The 16976-nt window shown below is 40.9% G+C and overlaps 1 protein-coding gene and 1 long non-coding RNA gene across 2 annotated transcripts in view; both read left to right on the forward strand.

The window, feature by feature from the left end:
• The window catches only part of LOC116698496 (zeta-sarcoglycan), a 372560-nt gene that overhangs the window by 64070 nt on the left and 291514 nt on the right, over positions 1–16976 (forward strand). The window lies entirely within an intron of this gene.
• The window catches only part of LOC116698660 (uncharacterized), a 21136-nt gene continuing 19661 nt past the window's right edge, over positions 15502–16976 (forward strand). Inside the window, exon 1 of the long non-coding RNA XR_004334274.1 lies at positions 15502–15512. This is a non-coding gene — a long non-coding RNA (uncharacterized LOC116698660). The remainder of the gene's footprint in view (positions 15513–16976) is intronic.

Consider the following 16976-nt stretch of genomic DNA (forward strand, 5'->3'; position numbering starts at 1 on the left):
TGTTGTTACTGTGTCATGACAGCCCAGTCTCATGGAAGTTCGAGAAATGGTCACATTATTTAATCTAGTGATCTGACACAATTTTCTCGTTTTTTCAAGGTGGTGAGCATGAATGTTAAACTAATGGATTTAAATGGGAAGCATCTTTCTTGATAACAGCACGATTACCGTAGTGAGTAGTACTGCAAAGCCTAAATTCCACGTAAGGTTGGTTGGGGTGGTGGATGGTCAAACAACACAGGACTTTGACCCCAGAAACCGGGGGTCATGTCAGACGATTAAATTCTCTGTTGTTCTTTTCCTAAACACAACCGTCCCGTTGTTGTCGGTCTTTCCTGCGTGTGTCGGTTATTTTCCACGTTGTTCTTTTCCTAACCACAACCGTATCGTTGTTGTAGTGCATCCAGCGTGTGGCGGTCCGTCCCGTTGCTGTCACCGGCATGTGCCGTTTCATTTCCCCGTTGTTGCATCCCCCAGAGACAGCAGATCGTGTCCCGGTGGCCGTTGCTGTCACCATCATGTGGTGTTTCATTTCACTTTCCCCATTGTTGAGTCCCCCAGAGCAGCCCTGTGTCATGGCAGTTGTCGCCGGCATGTGGCTCTCCCTCTTTCTTTCTACCCTTCAACATTTTACCCACATATTCTTCTCTCCCCTATTACACCATGCCTGTCATTCTTTCTCATCTCAATCCCCCCCTCTCTCCTTTTGTCCAGGGTGAATGTCATTTTGTCAGCCAGTTGTCATTACGTCTGCTGCCTCTCTCACTCTCTTTCTCTTTTTGCAACCTAGCTGAAAGACTAATGAGTGACTACATGCAGAAAGATGGAAGGTCAAAATCGGAGAAAGAGGGTAAGCATAGGTGAGCTGTGAACAGGGGTGGAAAGAGGGACATTGTTTAAAGATGAATTGAATTTAAATAAAAGCAGATATGAGTAAGGTATGACAGAAAACATTAGAATAGGAGGAGCTAGACCAATATCCAAAAAACTCCCAAGTGATTGCAACTTGGCTAACTTTATGAAACCTGAGACAATCTTAATTCAATGATACCATGGTATCCAGTCAAAAGCTCTGGACCTTAAATTAAGATTGATTGGCCACGGTATAACTCCAAGGCCGAGAATGAACTTTCACGCTCAAGTAAGAAAACATAAAATTGTACCTCATGTTTTCCAGATGAACACCCCTTTTTAGACTCTTCATCTGTAACTATTTCAAATACCTAATCTAGAGAAGGTTTATGTAGTATTGCTTAATGTTTGTATACACACAGCGTTCAAAGGTGTCTATCCATTTAAAAAATGTGTGATTAGTATGCCATATTAACTCTTCTTAGCTCAGTTTTGGTCTCCACCAATTCCTAAGAAAAATGTCTGGTTCTTCAGCTGCTAAATGCTCATTTCACCTGTCAGTAAGTGTCTGTCTGTTGTCTGTTGGTGCTGGGCAGGTAGTGTACAGTGGGTTTTAAGACTTTTTCACTGAAAACCGCTGCCTGCTGTCGCCGAAAACAGGCAACTCATTTTATATAGGCCTACACATAATTGATAATATGAAATGTGACAAACAATAACTAGATGTACTCAGAGAATTATCCAAGATAGTAACTCACATCCAATTAGTAACAAATCACCAATATTGGTTTGGTTGGTTTCCAATTCCAAACACCCTCCCAAGGCGTAATGGGGAAGGGTTGGGGGAAGCCATCCTCTTTTTTATATTCAGCAATCATATAATGAGTGTGTATGTGACAGGAATACAATCGCTATAATCTGGTGCTTAGCTACCTCATTTTTATTAAATTTGATTATTTATTGGCAGCTAAAGTATTGTTCCCCCCTCCCACATTTCTAAAGCCATCACATTAGCATTGAAAAACTAATCTTACACACACACAGAAATTGTCACACAATAAGCACCTGCCCTCTTACTCATACTGCTGTCAATGTCTCATTCTCGTAAGCACACACACACACACACACACACACACACACACACACACACTCTCTCTCTCTTGCAGAGAGAGAGAGAGAGAGCAAGAGAGAAAGAGAGAAAGAGAGCAGTGTGTTGGTATTTCACTACAGCTCATTCTGTCATGACGTTGTTGCGGAGCCTTCCAGACACCTCTCAGACAGATTGGCTTCTCATCTTTAAGACAGGCTGATAATGAATTTAAAGCACGGCCCTTGGCTTTGGCATACCTGTGGAAAAGCACAATCCCAGACGATGAAAGAGGCAGACAGACTATGTGCCTTGGCACGACATCATAGCGGAAATGAAAATATCTTGTGCTGGTGTGAGGATAAATTGGCAGGTTTCATAAAAGGGACCCCTTCTCCATTGCATGTGCTCTCAAGTATGAATGAGATTTGCTTTTCACCTGGAATCTCTGAAATGACAGCTCGGTTAGAAAACACAGTATCTAGTTGACTTGTCCATCCACCATGTGTGTGTTGTCACACTTTCCAATAACTGTTATTTTCTTTGGTTTGATCTCAAAGCTCATTCAATGTGTGACAAAATCAAATGTATACATCTTCAGGCAACAGAGAATCATTATTTGTATTTGACTGATGCACATTGACAAGGCAGTGGAGAGGGAATTAAATGCATTTAGTTCATCAAAATGTACTGTTTTGGAGAATGGAAAGATGTATTTGTGGGTATGGCAAGGTTATATTAGCCAATGCACTGCCAATTTCTACAAATGAAGCATGCACAGTAAAATGCATAATGCAGAGTAGAATATGAAGACTAACAATTAATTTACTGTGCTCTTTATCGCTTATCTTCTGTATTGCTTATGTTGCACTTGTGTGGCTTTATTTTTCAACATCATATTTTATTTAATTTATATTAATTTTTGTATCCATGTCAGTGACATGCAGGTGTGTGCCTCTTTAGAGCCAAATCATTGTATTGTTATGCTTATTTGGCTGCATCTAAATGTTTGAAACTGAGCAAAAACGCTGTTACCTAAAAAAAAGGTGGACATTTTCCTTCTGTGTGTCAACTGAGAACAAATTATATTTAACAAATGATAATTGACAACAGCTGTGTCTTAGCATACAGTATTACAATCAAGCTGTTCCAACCCCCGGCTCACCTACTATCGTATAACTGGAAATGAAAATGGCTTGGAATTAATTTATCACAATAACACTTAACACTTCATGGCATCTAAACTAACTAAACTCACTGGGGAAAGAATGAACCCAATCCCCTGATGTAGGACACATTTTTTAGGCAATGGACTTTGGTAGCCATGTATATTTGGTAAATGAGGCTATGATGTAAAGAAGCTGCCTACTATCGTAGAGAGGGGACATAAAAAAATTGCAGTTTGCAGTAGGTAGCCATAGCAATCCCACATTGATTTACCCAACTTACTTAAAACCAGGGCAAACATCTGACATCACTGATGGCTGCCACTGTGGGGACTGTGGGACAAGTGGTTCATTTGATGGTGCGACAAGACTTCATGTTGATGAGGAGGGTGAAAAGAACAGTCTGCAGTTTTTACAGATTTTTGGAGCTGGTTTGAGGATTCAGACACCCTCCAGGTCACAAATCTTTTGAAATATGAGCTTTCAACTGCTCCCGAGACACCTCCAGCAAAAATATTCACCACATATCTAACAGCTTTCTTGAACTTATTAAAAACAACTTATCAATGACAGTCAGTCATAGGTCAATCAGAGTGCTTCAGTCAATATGCCTGCAGTATTGGATGTCCTAATTGGAGCCAACTTTAGTCAAATATGAAGTCTCATAAGAAAGTAGTTTTAATTAAGCGACCCGATGTTAATTTTCAGATTTTTTAGATTAAATGTAAAATGGATAAGACTATGTTGACATCGACATATACAACCCAGTCTCACTGCAGTTCGTGAAATGGTCACATAATGTAATCTATTGATTTGTGTACACATTCATGTATTTTTTTTTACTGGGAAGCATCTTTCGTGATCACAGCACGAATACTTTAATGAGTAGTAAGAAAAGCTAAAAACCCAGGCAGGGAAGTTGGCTGGGGTAGTGGATGGGTAAAACAACACAGGACTTTCATCACGGAACCCGGGGATCGTGGCCCGCGTGTGACAATTCGTTTTCCTGTTGTTCTTTTCCTAAACCCGTTGTCGCGCGTCTCCTGCGTGTGCCGTTTCATTTCCCTATTGTTGCGTCCCCAAGAGACTGCAGGTTGTGTACCAGCGTGTGACCTGTCCTTTCCCCGTTATTCTTTTCCCACACCCAACCGTCCCGCTGTTGTCGCCCGTCCCCCCAAGACTCCTGCCGCGTCCCGCGTTTAATTTCCCCGTTGTTGCATCCCCCAGAGACCATGGATCGTGTCCTGGCGCACTAAAAACACTAGATGAACATATCCCTGTACAGGAATCGATAGATTAAAAATAACATGACCATTTCACAAACTGCCATGAGACCGTGTTAAAATATAGATTATGGTAGGCAATCATTTTACCATTGGACAGATCCAGGCTAGCTGTTTCTGACTATTTTCTTAAGCTGCAACAGATCATGCAAAAGATAAATACAAATTACCTTTTTTTTCTCTAGAGGTTCACCCAGGTTGGACAACCAAAAGAACGTTCAAAGACATTTGGTCCGATACTGAATTGAGGACACCAATCTTGAAACTGTGCTGATTTTATAGGTTTTCTCTGTTGCCGGGTTGAAAATGTGTGTGAAGCATCCACGTTTTGCCAAACAATACATTTGGTATTTCCTTCAAAGTCTTCATTACTTATATTATATGAGTCTGGACAGACATGGATGTAAACTGCAGCTTTTTTGGTTGGTGTAAGCATACAATTGCAAGGTGGTAATCAGAGGCGGACTCATCATTAGGCAAAGGTAGGCAATTGCCTTAGGGCCCAAGCTACCAAGGGCCCCGTAAACGCCTCATAAACTTATGGTTACGATTTGTTGTCTTACTTTTCACCAATTAATGATATTTCTAAACATTGACATGCTAAAGTGCTATTTTTGGCAAAACTTCCAAAGGTAACAACCTTTTTTACGACGGCTACTGACAACACTAACATTAACGTTTCTAAAGAGCAACAAGAAGCCGGTGCTTGCGCTAGCAATGCTAACACTGATGAAGAGGAGCTACCCACCGGCAGCGTCAGTCCAGGTTGTTCTAGTGAAGACTGGAGAAAAGTTACAAGTATGTCTTTCTCAGATATAAGGATTGAAAAGGGGGAGAACACGGGTTGTGGAGGGCCCCATGCCTGTGTTTGCCTTAGGCCTCAAAATGACTAAATCCGCCCCTGGTGGTAATTCTAGTTTAATTAGGTACTTAAGTTGGGCAGAAACAAAAATGTTTTTTTTGTTCCACACAGTGAGATTTCTCTTCCACACTGATGCTTTTATAACCTTTGTCAAATGGTTGTAAAAACTCTGCCAATGGTATATCAACATTGAAAGTACATATTTTTTTGAATAAATTACACAAGATGATTGTGGAGGATGGTAAATATCTTTTAACATGTTTAAAGTTGGTATCCTCAATAGATCAACCGTTTACAAAAATGTGTAGTAAAGTGCTTCAAGTAAAGTAAGGTATAGAGTAAATAGTCTTAACTCTGAATCAACTTTTTGGGAAAATTGTCTAAATGATAACTTGCTGGTCAATAAGTTTAAGGAAAGAGTAATAACTTGTTGATTTTATCCCCCTCTAAATCTAATTGTCTAGTCTGTGTTCTGCATCGAGACCAGGGGGAAATCAGAAAAGGTTTGAATGAGAACCATACACAGACAAAATGGGACAGTCACTTAGTCAAAGAAAGACAAAACAACATCAGTGCATTGGAGTAGAGAGAGTCAAAGAGAGATTTAAATGAGATTCCTTTGGGATGAAAGGCAGCTTGCAGATAATGAAGTGTCCTCTTAGATCAGATGCCAAAATAAAAAGGGACACAAAGCACATACAGACACTCTGACATACACACACTGTAAGAAGACTAGAACCATAAACAAGCATATACCATTATCAAGTGGATAGTGGCTTTTACACATCAATCCCTGTCAAATCCCCTTGGAAAGCAATGTGACTGGCACCATTACACAGCCATGTGTGTTTATGTGTGTATGTGTGTCGGTGTCTATGTGGGATAAAGTGACATCATGCTCATGCAGAGTGTACATTCCCAGGGTTGAGCGTTAACTATCCCAGAGGTTTTGTTAGTCAGTAGGAACAGCATTTCACAAACTCCTGGGAACCAAAAGTAGCACATTTAGTCTTTCCCCAGGAGTGGTGTGGGAGGGAGGTTCATGGTGTGGGTATTGGTGAGCCACTGAAAGCATACAGCTCAATTGTGTAGAGAGGAGACATTGGAAAATAGCCTGCCACACACACTTGGCATGCTGTGCCATTTTAGAATGTGTCTCCGACATCCCTTCTAGCCTGAGACCAAAATGGAGCAAAAAACAAGTAATTTAGGCTATGTTTACACGAGGGCGGCTATTTTCACAAAGAGACATTTTATTCTTCCCATTTTCTAAAATAACCTTATGCACAGTTGTCAGTTTTCAGAAAAGTGTTCATTTACATGTACCCGTGTATATATGCAATCAGTGTCGTCAAGAGCATGCCAAATCTGTAGGTGGCAGTGTAACGAAAAGCTCAAGCCAATCAGAATCCCCTAAAATAGCAACAACAGCAACACTTCCTCTCTCTTCTCTTACTCACTTCCTCGGCTGCCTAATCCTCCATTTGTCTCAATTTACATACAAACGTGCAAACAAAGATTTCCAAAATGTCCACTTTAGCCAGAGTTTTTAGAAAGACTTATTTTCAGAGGCAAATTCTCTATTTGTGTGTAAACAAAGGGCACAAACGAAAGGAAATGTCTTAGTTTTTCAAAATAACCATGTCTGCGTAAACTGGGCCTTAATCCAGCCTGGGAATCAGTGAAAACATACAGTATATGTGCTTATTTCTGGATACATAAGCAAGATCCCCACAACAAATGGGACGTTCTAGATTAAGAAATGAGGGACAAAAAAAATATGCTGTCCCTAAAATTAAAGACTACGTTTACATTTTTACGTGAGGTCTTTCAGGAGGTTTATGTTGTGTGTTTTGGATGCTATTTTAACCAAGTACTGCAGGTGTGTGGGAAAGATTCATTGAGGGATTCATCATCAGCCATCTTTCAACTGCGAACTGAAACATTGGTTGGGTGAGTGAGTTTACCACAGCGCAACATCTCTAAGGTAGGAATGGAATTACTCATCCAGGCCAGCTCAGGTCTCATTCTCACATTATATGCAAACCCGCGGGGAGAGGAGACAATATATTTAATGTTACAGGCTAGGTAAGCCTTTAATATCTGTGTTTCTTTGTTCTAGCCCAGATTAGCTTAGTCCTGTAATATCATACACACAGTAGGCAGGTTTTTTCCCTTATTCAGAATAAGACAATAGTCCTACTAAGCTGTTTGCATGACTAATGACAATGAAAACATAACTTATATTCCGGTCACCATGCAACTGTGCAAAATAGGATTTTTGCACAGTTTTCCACTGTTGGCGGACTTGTTGAGCCATGCCAATACAGCCTTCCTCTTTCATTTCCACAACCATCTTCTTGAAAAGATAAAAATCTTAGCTGTGTTTCTCCTTTTGAACAGAAATGTGGGCTTTTCTTTAGGGCATGCATCTCTACCCCGGCCTAGCAAACGGTTGGCTAGTTGGTTTGTGTCCAGCAACCATGGCAACTCACAGAGCTGATGGCAAGCTTCAAAGAGACAAATGTTGTAAACTGTCGCAAACTGCAGTAAACACCCCATTTGAGACACAATCCGAATGCACTATTTACAAAATGCTTTTAAAACCTGAATAATACTAGCATATCCCACATGTCTTAAATCAGAAAAGGCTATATTCAGAAAAAGGCCTTAAGGGAATAGGTTGTTTACATGAAGTGTATCAAATTTGGAATCTTGTCATATTTGGAATCATAGTGGAATATTAGTGTGCATGTAAACATACTCACTGTTGCAGCTCGAAAATAGTCAAGGAATGCTTTATGGCTGTTAAAGATAATGAAAAGTAATCATAGCAACCACTTGTTTTTAAAATAATACAGCACATACAATAAATAAAGACACTGTACTTTTCATCCCTCCAGGTTAAGGGCTACTCTCATTATAAAATGATGATAAACTGATAGAAAAGTGAAATGATAAGCACTGGCCGAGGAAAGAAAGGAGAGAAAAGCTAATGCAAATGGTTAAAGTGGGGGAAAACCACAGAAAACCAAAGTAAAACAAAAACAGTTTTTAGCTCAAAGAGGGCTAACAGTGCCCCGGAAGCATGTAGAGGAAAGGAGAATGAGAAGGAGAAGAACAAGGGAGGAGATGAATGTATAAAAAGCCAGTCCTATCTGCTTCATGCCGCTCCCCCTTGCCCTCCCCTAGAGGATGGTGTGATGGGATGGAGATGAAAGAGAGACTTTGAAGAAGGAGTGATCCTTCCCTCGCTCCCTCGAAGGAGGAGGAGAAGAGGAATCAGAGCAGAGGCCTCTGACACAGCAAGAGATGTCAAGATACACACAGTGCTTTTCACATTATGCACTTGACTTCTTTGAAAAGTACTTTCGAAGGTGACTTTACAGTCCATTTTATTTTGCTTTGCGCACAGCTTTTCAAAACTGACCATATGGGCTATCTTTCTTCACACTTTCTCAGTGCTGACAGCACTAAACTGCTCAAAAAAGTAATCTTTACTTGCGGCTGTATGGCAACTAAAGCTAAGATATTTTTCCTAAAGTTCCAGTATTCTTTTTTCCCCCTCACAGGAGTTTTAAAAATACTTGACATTGCTTTAAGTCTTTCGGGATTGTCACAACTTCTCCACTGGTGAAGAAATGGGATTGATCCTCAGCTGACACACTGTCTCTACTCTGTTTGCGCTGTGGTTACAGATTTATTGGACATGTTTGTTGACTTAGCTCTCAAACATGAGGAGAGATGGAAGGATGATGGTGGAGCTGATTGTTCTTGACAGCAAAAAATAGAAAAAAAAACTTCTGTTGACTATACTCCCTCTTTTTCACTAACAACCTGCGTTATATGATACGAGCAGACAAACCTCTAAGCTACATTGTACAACCACAGTCATTGAACACATGTGACTACTTAAGACTTCTTTTACTGGGGATAAGTGTAAATGGGGAAGGTAAAGCACAAAGGAAAATAAGGATTGTGCTTTTAACACAATAAGCTTGTGGGGCAAATTTAATAAATTCATGAGACCTGAAGCAAAGCAGACCACAATGGCTGCAATATTATCCTCCAAACACAGTTGGTTGTCTTAGTTTCCATGCTTTCATCCACCACCATATGTAGTTTCACCTCATCAACTCCTGGGTGATAATCACTGCTTTATCTAGAATGTGTATCCTCTATGTGAACAGAAACAGTAAGTAAAACATTTGCAGAAACAAAGGCTGTTTCCTGGGTAGTCAGTTCCAACAATTCCAAACACAACAAAAACTTTTAAATCCTTGTTGCTGCCCGTATATTTTTACACATTTTCTTCACTATCTCAATCATTTAATGTTTCCTACATCAGAAATGTCCTTTTCAATCTTTCAGTCAGTCTGTCTGTCAGCTTTTGGATCCCTCCAATCATCCAGCCACCCACCCAACACTCTAACCATTGATTTCATTTTCAACTCATCCCTTTTTTATGACTGGCTCTCTCAATGTCTCTGTCAGTGTGTGCTCTCAGCATGCAGTTTCATTAAATCTAACTCTCTTCTATTGATCTGGCTTTGCTCGGCCTTTCTCACGTGTTGTCACTTCAAAATCCAGATCTATATGTCCATGACTTCATCATTTATCTCATAGTCAATGATAACTAATCTCATCAAAAACATTCTTCTTTCATGATGTGCAGTCATTTCAATCCAGCCTTAATTGCTCAGCCTTTCCACTTTTTAATTGAATACTTTTGTATTCACGCTCACACTATTAACACTTACTATCAACCTTTTTGATGGCTCACAGCAGTGACTTTGTAGTAAATTGTAAAATTCTAAGGTAAGCCAAATTTGTAATTGCTCTGAAATGTCATTGGAAAAAGAGAAAAGAAAAAAACCCTGTGGGATCACTTAAGAAGGTCGCAAACACAAAGGGTTGATGGATAAGGCTGAAACGGAGGAAAATATCACGTTAGGCACATTTAATTACATCTGAATACAATTAAATAACATATCTAGTGTTTAATGGGGTTTATGTACCCTGTTGCTGTTACAAGAGTCCGGGAGGTCCAGTAGAGATTGCCTTTAAAGGATTCCTGTTCAAGGTTCTATGCTAGAGGACATCAACCCCTGTGTTGTGTTCATCAGCAAGACTGAGAGTTCTGTAGCTCCACATGACCTCTGACCTTTTAATGAAGGGAATCCGAACAATTCCCATGTGAGGATCAGTGGTGGTGTTCCATACAACATCCCCCAAAAATAAGCATTAGCTCTTACATTTAGAGACATTAGTACATTTATTATGATTAACATAAACCATAACAGAAACGTCTAGACAAATTCACACTGCAATAGTTCAAGTAATCAGTAGTTCTGTACGTTTAAATATGGTGACCTGGCTTGTTTGCTGTTTTATTGCCGTCCCATGTATAGATTGACATACAAATTAACCATGTATGGATAATGAGAAGATGGGATGTTATAGGAACCAAATATGACTCATTGAACTCATTCTGCATCATTCACATCAATGCTGGTTCTGCCCTTAAGGTTAGGATTAGCCTCACAACACCATTATCTCATACAAAAATTATAATTTAATGCTGCTTTTCCTGAATTGATGTCTACAATGGCCGACAGGGGCAAACGCGTTGCGACTTAAGAAAACACATGCAAATAGACAAAACACAAGTAAATACATAAACGCGCTGCAAATTTAGAAACGATGCAAAAAGAAAAGCACACAAACCCCAAAAAAATAAGCAACGCACAAAGAAAAGCGGAGAACGGAAGTCCTCTAGAGGGAGCGCTAAGTGGAACAGCTCGATTTTTGACCCCACGGGGAGAAAGCGCTCTGCTTTTTTATTAGACTCAGGTATGGCTGCAGCCTGGAAACCTCCAATCATGCCTCCCGTCCATAGACTGTATACTAAATTTGTATTGTTATTATACAGTCTATTTTTTTTCACAGTCTTTTTTCTGAGTTTCTGTGCTTTTCTTTTTGCTTTGTTTCTACATTTACAGCGCGTTTAAGTATTTGGTTGTGTTGTGTGTATCTGTTGACCACCATTGATGTCACACTTCCAGCTCCCTCCATGTTTCGTGACCAACTGCATATTGATTGAGAACCTGTTACCCGTCAAAATCTTTGAATCCCAATCACTTTACTCAGTGACACAAACACACACACACACACACAACACACACACACACACACACACACACACACACACCCACGCCCACAATTAATTAGACAGTTTTCAGGTTCTATTGATATATGACCATGTCATCTGTATCCATCCTGACTTGAATGAGTAGTTATGAGCATTATTACACATACATAGCCGTGTGTGTGTTTGTTTGCATGTGTGTGTGTATGAGTGTGAGAGTTCTGCTCAAATGTGATTTGATAGCCATTAAACAGTGCATGTTAATAAATCACCATAACAACTATACCTGTCCTGTCATGAGCCACCTAATGGAGAGAGAGACAGCGAGAGAGAGAGAGAGAGAGAGAGAGAGAGAGAGAGAGAGAGGAGAGAGAGAGAAAGAGAGAGACAGAGAGAGAGAGAGAGAGACAGAGAGATGGCTTGTACTTGTTGACCTTATATGCAGTTGGCTTTGATTTATAAAGACAGCACACAGTCCATTGATGAAGGTTTGGGATGCCTTCCATGATGAGAGGCAGCATACACAGCAGGTAGCGAGGACAGATAACTGCCTTGCTTTTATTATTTTGACACACACACACACACACACACACACACACACACACACACACACACACACACAGAAGAAAGCTTGGGGAATAGATCAATGGGGTGTCAGTAACAGGGGGTCAATAAATTGCCAGATAATCACAGCTGTGGTTGTTATGTATTGGTGTGTGGAGGTGGATTGAGATTAAAGTGGACTATGGATGATTGCATTTTTGGAAGAAGATTAGGTTTCGCTCCAATCAGCTTGTTACATGTCAGTGTGTGTACATACAGTATGCATGTGTTGCGCATTTGGCTTCAGTTGACACTGTGTCCCAGGGGAAGGCAGGTGGGAAGAATGAATACAGGGGAGCAGAGAGGTTGTAGATATAAAAAAAAGTGCTCTCCTTTCTTCCCTTCTTTCTCCTCTTTCACTCTTCCTTCTCGTTTTTCCACGTTCCTGTCTTGACATTTTGGAAGTTTTGGTCATGTTGCTCCTGAGATATATTTTTGCTACCACTGTGAAATGAAGATGAGACGATACAGACGAAAAACTGAAATAGACATTTGGGGTTAGGTGACTAAGGAAATATCAATGTAGGCCTAAGGCAGCACCAGAGAATAGTCACTAGATGACAAAAATCTTATATTGACAAAAACAAGTAATAAACTAAGATGAATATGCAAAGCCCACCAAGCACTACATACAGTATTAGAATATTACAACTCAAATCTGTTCAGAGTCCAGAAAAAAAAAAGTCTTTATAAAAGATTTTCAACTTGTAATTATGGATTTGTTGGGTCATTTCAAGTGTGCTCATCCATTAGTTCAGATATTTGCATCAGGATATGAACTGACCTTTAGGAGAGATCGTTAACTGACTAATGCACCATCAGTATAATGAAAAATCCATTGTCTTTACAGACAGTAATCCGGTTTCCTATAAAAATATCTTCATTTGTTACTTTGATTGTACTATGAAGCACACCATGAGTCACACAAAAGTTTTATAGCAGCCTAAGATGTCAATTTAACTGAGTAGATCGATGTCTGCATTCCTGTCTTTATCTAAGTCTGTATGTATGTATGTTTATACACTGAAGACTAAATAAAAAAGTAAAAGAACAAAAATCTATCTCTTCGAAGATGCAATATACATACAAGAATATGTGTGTGTGTGTGTGTGTGTGTGTGTGTGTGTGTGTGTGTGTGTGCGCAGCCAAACTGATGTGTGCAACCAGCTAGCTGAACACACTGTGGATTCTTTCCTGTGAACGTATTGAATACACACAAAAAGAGGGAGAGAGAGAGAGAGGGAGAGAAAGAGGGAGAGAGAAAGAAAGAGAGAGCGAGAGAGCTCTGATTTATTCAGTGGAACAGCAGGAGGTAGAGAGTTTGAAAGTCAATGATTTCCAAGTTTATCAGCAGTCCCACACTCTGATCTTCATCAGCCTTCAAACTTGGTTAAGCAGGAAAACTATAAACCTACAGAATGCAGGCCAGTCAGATTTGTTGTGTTGTTCTTGCTCAAGTGCGTATTTTAGTATGAGTTTCTGTGGTCTGCTGGGACTTTAAGTGTGTGTGTATGTGTGTGTGTGTGTGTTTGAGGTGAATAATAACTTTTTTCTTATTACCCTGGATATGGCACGGTGCTTCCAAGCTTCACTCACTGGAGTTCAATTACTGGGTTCCCTCTGGCTTGCCTTTTATCACTGAATAAGTAGCTCTCCAATACTGTGTGTGTGTGTGTGTGTGTGTGTGTGTGTGTGTGTGTGTGTGTGTGTGTGTGTGTGTGTGTGTGTGGTCAAAGTCACACAGTTGCATAAGAAAGTACGAAAACATGTTGCAAGGTTTCTACACACAGCATGTACAAAAACAGCCAGGCGTGGATGTCTGAGCACACACACAGGTTTGTGGAGAGGTTTGTCGAGGCACAGTGACACATACACACACACACACACACACACACACACACACACACGCACACACACACGAATACTGGTAGCCACAATGCCTCTGAACTATGGGGACTTAGATTTGGGTCATCAACTCTACAATGAATGCCTGCGAAAGAGACATACATGTACTTGTTTTCAACCTAATACACTGACTTGCTACACTGATTTCCCTATAAAACTGAACACATCCCTTTTACTGAACAACCTGGAGGGTAGAAGTAATGACCAGAGCCAGAAGCGCAAATGGGAAAAACCACTGCACTTTGCTCTTTGTCGCATGACATTTCTAGATAGATTTGTCTGATTATTAAGAGTTTGAAGTGTTACTGTCATAAGTAGAGTATATTTGTCTAATAAAGTACCTTCTAAGATGTAAAACCTGAAGGGATTAACTCTTCGTGAGTGACATTTATTTAAAAGTCCATGGTCTGAATAAATGTCAAGCAATTGAGAGATATGGTTGGACAGCCGCGTTTAAAAAAAGGAGCTTTTACACGTTATCTTTCTATTCAAACACACTTACATATAAACTTGGAAGTGTAATATCAATGATCAAGCAATTTCAAATGTTGGCATTTAAACCATTTGCAGTTTTATATTGACATTGATTAAACATTGTTGAGGATATAGTTATCATAAAATTACCATGTAAAAAATATTATATGAAGTTAATTTGTTAACTTAGGTTCGGGAGCAAGGCCACGCCCAAACCCCACCTCTAATCACCAGACAAACCTACATACACTGTGCTGCGCCGCCAGGCTCGTGTCTCTGATTGCTTGACATAAGAGGGTCAGCGTTTCACGCTCTCAGTCATGGATGCTAAAGCTAAGCTCACCTGATGTCAACTACGATCAGTATGACGATCTATTTGAAACAGGACATGTTTCAGTCACGCCGCAGCAGTCGGATCCCGTCATATGTCTCAACGGCACCGATTGCGGTCCGCGGCCAGGGGCCTCGCCAGCCTCAGCACGTCTCACCAGCTCCCCCTGGCAGGGGATCAGGTTCTATTTCCCCATGTGCCTCTCCTCTCCATGCGGAGCTCCTTTGGCCCCATTTTTTCTGCTATTAAGCCGTGCTTCCTAAAAGGGAGTGTTTTCCTTGCTACTGTTGCGCTGCTTGCTCTTGGGGAACTACTAGAATTGTTGAGTCCTCGTAAATTAAAGTAGTCTAGACCTACTTTGTCTCAAGATAACTTGTTATGACTTGATGCTATGTGTATTTGAAATTTAATTGACTAGAATGTTAGTTAGTATACCTGTGCCATGTTATCTCCTACCATGTACCTACGCTCTCCGTCTCTGCAAGATCAGGTATGGTTCTGGTTTCTTTCTACAGTTACCAGAAGACGTATATCTTTCAGACAGGTTGCTCACGTCACATCTACGTCTTCAAGCTCACCTGACAAGGCCTTCCGATAGACTTAGACATTCCCCCCTCTCCCTATCCCCCACATCCCTACATCAAGTTCTCGGGCATTAATCTGATTCATTGTCATTCCCGGCGTTGCTGCCCTCGGAGAAGGGGAAGCGCATCATTCTGCTCCTTTCAAACTTTCTTCTTGCAGTCAGATGCTCCAAGCGCCTGTTATTCGCGCTCCTTTGGCATCTCAATTCTGCCATTTGTTTAGTTCTTTGAGCAAATTCCTTCTTGTCTAACCTTTCTTAAAATGCCACTGCCATCCCCTCTTACCTCGTTAGCATTGCTGTGGACGGGGCGTGCAAATGCACTTGTGGCAGTATTTCCTGGCTTCTCGGAACAGCATTTCCTTTTTTCTACGAGGACTTCGTCATTCAGCTGTAAAACGACACAGCTCCCTCCGTGGGTTTGGCGGTTGCTGCGGGGGTGATGATTCGCTTTCACTCAGCCCTCGGAATTCTGTGATTGGGCACAGAGTCCGGGTCTCCTTCATCGACACTTCACGACCTATACCCCATTGTCGTGGCTGCCATACTTTGGGGGCACGAATGGTCACAGGTCCACACTCATTTATTCCAACCACACAGCAGTAGTAGACATCTTGAATAAAAAAATTCAGACACTCAGAATCGGACATTCACCCTTACACCAGTGCCGCCGTTTTAAGCCACAACTTTCAACTAACACACCAGCTGACAAACCTCTTACGCCTTTATGTCTTCCTCCTCAGCTCCTACCTCAACCCTACGAGCCACTAATCAAATACATCGGCTCCAGGTATGCCGCCAAGGCATCTCCACAACACCCATTTTTCACTATTCCAAAAGGGCCACTTGATTCTGGTTTCAGAAACATCTGAACAGAATTCTCTGCATTTCAGCCATATCTCCCACGCATTATTCCAGCCACTCTTTCCGCATTGGCACCGCATCCACAGCTGCCAGATCAGGCATCTCCGACCAAACCATTCAGTGTCCAGGCCGCTGGTCATCCCAGGCATACTGATCTTACATTCACAAACAATCTCAATGATCTCCGTTAAGCCCACACACAACTCTGTTCTACACAATCGGACACTTTTGGTGGTCTGTAAACTATTCTGGCGAAAACTGCAGCTGAGACGGAACCCCCACTCTGAGTCTCCTCCACCGGGTCATCATACATCCTCCCAGACCAGCCATCGGACGACATCCACATCAATTTATCTATCTGCACATTCATAATGTTCATCTGCACATTCATAATGTTCATTAAATCTTTAACTAACACATGGTTGTGGCGTGGTCCATGCTAGTGGAATATACATGGCAACTAAACCAAAACCCAAACGGCATAGGAAGAGACAACATATGACAAAAATCAGACAGAAATTGCACATGTAACACGTCCCTCGTGCATTACTTACAGCATTGTTTCTTCAGGACTATGGCCAGATCACAAGCAGCAAACGGCTACTAACTGTTTACACAAATCAGCAGTAAAAGAAAATCCAAGAATGAAAACTTCCAGCCAGACATTGTTTAGGCACTAGTTCCGCTACTATTTCAGAACTAGCCGCTTAAGAAGTTGTTGTAACTTGAGTGTACATTGTCCAATCTGCCAGTGTACATCGCCAATCTATATATACAGCATATACATATATATATATATATATATATATATATATATA

The sequence above is a fragment of the Etheostoma spectabile genome, chromosome 2, assembly GCF_008692095.1.
Source record: "Etheostoma spectabile isolate EspeVRDwgs_2016 chromosome 2, UIUC_Espe_1.0, whole genome shotgun sequence".
In the NCBI taxonomy this organism is placed as follows: Eukaryota; Metazoa; Chordata; class Actinopteri; order Perciformes; family Percidae; genus Etheostoma; species Etheostoma spectabile.